We start from the raw sequence: 5322 nt of genomic DNA, 5'->3' as shown, positions 1-5322 counted from the left end.
AATTCTCTGCCTCAGAGTTTATGTCCCTGTCACAGCTCCTCGGAAGCCCCAAGGAAGACAGGGCTCTGTTTACATACCCCACTGACAGGACACTCACTGCCACCCCAAGACACATGCCCAGTCCCAGGGAGACCCAGACAGCAAGTGCCTGACTCCCAGCCAACGCTTTAGCCAAGCCACCTCCTTCCACCCCAAGGCAGCCTTCAGTCAGCTACTCACAGACCCAGCTTACAGATGACTTTGCCAGAGGTCACCGAGGTCAGAGGCAAAGCCAAAGGGCAAAGGAGAGGCTCATGCCTATCCTTGCAGCCCTTGCTCAATGCTGGAAGAACCCCACCCTCATGGTCCCCCAGGCCTCCCTGGAAACGGGGAAATAGGGCCCATGAGTGGGGCTTTCGAGGGGTCAGCCTGCATGAGGCCACTTTCTCTTCCAGAGCTCTGTAGGAAGGTGTCCCCTCTTCCCCAGCTGAGACAGGCTGAGGGACTGTGTCACACACAGAAGAAATCACAACCACAAGGCCCCATGCAGGGCCCGAAAATGCCACCTTCAGAACAACAAAAAAGAGGTGAGTCATAGAAACGGAAGAAGTAGGAAATGCAGAGGACCCGCACTGCTTGGGGACAAGGGGGAGAGGAAGTGTGTCAGAGACAGAGGACAAATCAGAGAGAAAGAAAAATAACAGGGTTAGAGAGGAACGGATCTGAGAGAAGAAATGGCTCGGACACGGGGCAGGGGAAGCGGGAAAGGAGGGGATGGGCGGGAGGAGACACCCAGTCCAGGTGGCTGAGGGGCACCAGAGGGAAGGCAGAAGACCAGGAGGCAAGGGAAAGGGTGCGGGCCTGGTCTGTGCAGACGAACCGGAGATGGCGGTGGGGACACGTGGCAGGCACGAGAAAGGCTTCTGCTTTGTCTCCACCGAGAGATGGGGATGGAGGGAGAGGAAGGAGACTCAAGACAAAGGTGTTGAAGACGCAGGAAAAGGGGACCGGAGGTGGGAGCGGGACGCGCAGGTCGCAGGCAGGAGAGCAGCAGGTGGCACGGGGACGTGAGGCAAACTGGAAGAGAGAAGGGACTCTGGGCGATGGAGGGAAAGAGGCGCTGGAGAGAGAGTGGACATGGACGGAGAGCACCTGCAGCCGCCCGGGCGCCAAGAGGGCGAGGGGGCAGAGGGGCCCGGGGGAGGGGGCAGGTGGGCAGGCCGCGAGGGGGAGGGAGGCTGAGGCCCGGCAGGACAGAAGAGAGGGTGAACAGGTTGCTCAGAGGGAAAGATACCATTTTGGACCCATTCACTTGGCGAAAATAAAGAAATTGGGCCACACAAGTGTTGGAGAAGATGGGGGTCAATAAGAATCACAGATATTACTGGGGAGAGTGTCAACTGGTACAATCATTTGGAAAACCAGCCTCATGTAAAACTGACCATTTTATAAAGTTCAAAGCATCTCAAAATGATGTATTGTTTAGGCTTAAATGCCTATCTAGTAGAACCAAAGTAGTCTCTCCCCCCCCACCCCCCTTATCCAAGGTCCCCAGCAGATACCTGAAACCACAGATCGTACCAAATCCTATATATACTATGTTTTTATTTCTGGGATTTTCCATTTAATATTTTTGTACTGCAGTTGACCACAGGTAACTGAGACCACGGAAAGCAAAACCATGGATAAGGGGGTACTACTGTATTTCTTTAATAAAATATAAACAAAAAATTCAGAAGACTGATATATTACCTTTGATCTGGGGAAGCAGGGCAATGGGATTCAGGTAGATATAAATTACTGTCACTGTTCTAGTTTTTGAAGTTGTGAGGTGTGGTGACAGATATATTATTAATAAATATAATTTAAAAGGGATATGCAGTCAAGAACCATATGACTTTACTCATGTGGGATATAAAACTGAAAGCAACAAATGAACAAATAAGACAAACAAAAACTCATAGACACAACAGTATGGTGGTTACCAGAGGGAAAGGGGGGTGAGGGGTTAGTGAAGGGTAGAGGGGGTCGAGTGGATGGACAGAAGGAGACTTGACGTTGGGTGGTGGACACAATGCAATATACAGATGTTAGAATTGTACACTTGAAACATATAATTTTATTAACCAATGTCACCACAATATAATTTTTAAAAAAACTTTAAAGGGGATATGCAAAAAGACAACATGCAACACAGGAGAAAGTATTTACTAGCCATGTATCTGAAAAGGGCCTAGTATCCAGAATATATAAAGAACTCTTACAATTCAACAACAACAAAAACACATCAAAAGATAGGCGAAGGACTTGAATTGACATTTCTCCAAAGAAGATGTACAAACAGCTAACAAGCACATGAAAAGATGTTCAGCAAATCAAATGATGTTCAATGTAAATCAAAACCGTAAGATACCACTTTACATCCATAAGGATGGATATAGCAAAAAATAGCAAGTGTTGAAGATGTGGAAAAATTGTAACAACCCTCGAAACATTGTTGGGAATGTAAAATGGTTAATCATTGTGGAACACAATTCAGCAGCTCCTCAAAAAGTTAAAGTTACATATGACCCAGTTGAAAACAGGGCCTCAAACAAAATCTTGTATACAAATATTCACAGCAGCACTGTTCGCAACAGCCAAAAGGTGGAAACCATGCAAACATCCATCAGGTGAGTGGGTAAATTGTGGTCCAGCCACACAATGGAATAGTATTCAGCCATAAAAAAGCAATACAGCCCTGGCTAGGTGACTCAGTTGGCTGGAGCATCGTCCCGCACACCTAAATTCTGCAGGTTTGATCCCCAGAGTGTGTATGGGAGGCAACCAATCGATGTTTCTCTCTCCCCTCTCTTTCCTCCCGGCCCCCCTCCTCTCTATTTAAAAAAACAAAACAAACATCATTGGGTGAGGAGTTTTTTTTAAATACACATGCAAAAACATGAATGAACCTCTAGAGCATTATACTAGGTGAAAGAAGCCAGAAAAAAGGTGACACCTTTTATGATTCCTTTTATGTGAAATACCCAGAATAGCTAAACCTATAATAATAGACTGCAGATTGGCAGCTGCCAGGGTCGGGGGTGGTTGAGGAAGAAAGGAATAACTGTTTAATGGGTAGAGATATTTTCTGGAGTGAACCTTAAGAAAGAACTCCCACCTGACCAGCTTGGTTCAGTAGTTGAGCCACGACCAATGAACCAGGAGGTCATGGGCTCCGCTTGCGGGCTTGAGTTTCCAGTTTCGGGCACGATCCCCAGTAGGGGGGTGTGCAGGAGGCAGCCGATCAGTGACTCTCATCATTAATGTTTCTCTCTCCCCCTCTCCCTCCCTCTGTCTGAAATCAATAAAAACTTTTTTTAAAAAAAAGAACTCCCATGCTCATTTTGGTAGCACATATAATAAAATTGGGATACAGAGAAGAATGGTGTGGTCCCTGCACAAGGATGACGCGGAAATTCATAAAGCATTCCATTAAAAAAAACACCCACAACACCAATTCCCAAATATCAGTAAGAAAAAGAGCCACCCAAAAGTAAAGGGACAAACAGGATATGAACAGGCAAGTCACAGGAGTGTGTGGATCCTAAGAAAAGACATACCTAAAAAGGGCAGTTGGTCCCTTTATCAACAATAAAGGGACCAACTCTATAGTGCCAATAAAGGGCACTAACCCCGGCCAGCTCAGTGGCTAGAGCATCCACTGCACACCAAAGGGTCAGGGGTTCAGTTCCCAGTCAAGGACAGGTATCTGGGTTGTAGGTTTGGTCTGCACCCTGCACCTGCAACCAATCGATGTCTCTCACATCGATGTTTCTCTCTCCCCTCTCCTCTTCCACTCTAAAACAATAATCAATGGAAAAAAATATCCTCTGGTGAGGGTTAACAACAGGAGACTGGGGGAGGAGGAGGGAGAGGGGGAGCTGGGCTCCTCTCCCGGGGGGCTTGCTGACCACCCCTCTTCCCATTCCCTCCTGGGGCTGCTGCTCCCTTCTTCGGTTTTCAGCCTAGGCCTGCTTTTTCTTCCTCTCTCAAAGCCATCCATTAATTTAAAATCTATAAAATGGCTTGTCTTTTTTTTGTTGTTGTTTCTTTATTTTTGAAAGTATTACAGATGTCCCCTTTTAACCCCCATTGGTTCCCTCCACCCCCTAAAATGGCAAGTCTTTAGGCAGTAGATTCCAAGAGGGGAAGATGGAGTTTAGCGACACAATATAGGTTAGGATGGCAACCAAATAATGACAAAAACGGAATAAAATCGATACTTTTTTTGAAACTCCTTTGGCTCCTGGAAATGACTGGTTGTGAAGGGGTTGGGGAGCTGGCCTGGGGGCTCTAGCAAAGGCAGGAACTGTCTCATGCTAACCCCTACTCCTCCCCCACCCCCAATAAAACTGGGCCCGTTAAGCAGCTGCTCTAAACTGACCCTGGCAAAGCTGATCTTCTTTAATCAACCTTTCTTTCCCTTTCTTTCCCTTTCTTTCTCTCATCTCCCCCCTAGAAGAAAAAAAAAAAAAAAATGTTTTTAAAGACATTCAGTGGCTAGCTGGGCTATTTAAAACAAAAAAGACAGAGCCTAGCAGCCACTCCTACACAAGCTCTCACACAGGATACTCCAGAGAGAAGCCCGCACTGAACCGCCGCGGGCACTGCGGTCCCGCGGCTGCGCCAGCCTTTATAAAGGACTTCCTGGAATCCTATTCAGCCAATAGGACTGAAGCTGTCCCCAACCAATCTGAGCTGGGCAGCTACACCCCCCCCCCCCAGCTTCTTCTGCAACCAGGGTGACTCCATTCAAACCAATCAGGGCAGTGCTTTTTGGACCAATCAAACTTCTAGGATTTGGAGTTCTCATTTGCATGAAGATGGACCAATCAGGGACCAGGGGCAGGGACTTCTGTCTATATAAGCCGGTCCCCTGTGGCTCAGTGAGTCCATTTTCGCTGAGTGCTGAGCGCCGTGTTTCGGTGACTGAGCTGAAGCAGTGACGCATGCAGCAGAGCAGACCAGTGCCGGCCAGAGCAGAGGGACACTACTGATCATACCAGTGAGGGACAGGGAAGGCGGATGTAACCAGACAGGGGCCTGCCCCCAGGGCTAGCTGGCCCCAGGTCTGCCTCACAGCTGTGCTGTATCACATTTGAGCAGTTTTACACTGAATAGTTTTCTTCACTGCACTCGAAATTGGGGATTCCCGTTGGAGCTGAATTGGCCAACAGGTTGATAGTGGAATTTTAAAAATATGGTTCAATACAATGGAATTAATAAGCCTTAAAAAGGAAGGAAAATCTGACACATCCAATGACTTAAATTTTGAGGACATTATGCTAAATGAAATAAGCC

Source organism: Miniopterus schreibersii, assembly GCF_964146895.1.
Source record: "Miniopterus schreibersii genome assembly, chromosome: 4".
Lineage (NCBI taxonomy): Eukaryota > Metazoa > Chordata > Mammalia > Chiroptera > Miniopteridae > Miniopterus > Miniopterus schreibersii.
Note: the sequence above shows the minus strand (reverse complement) of the source record.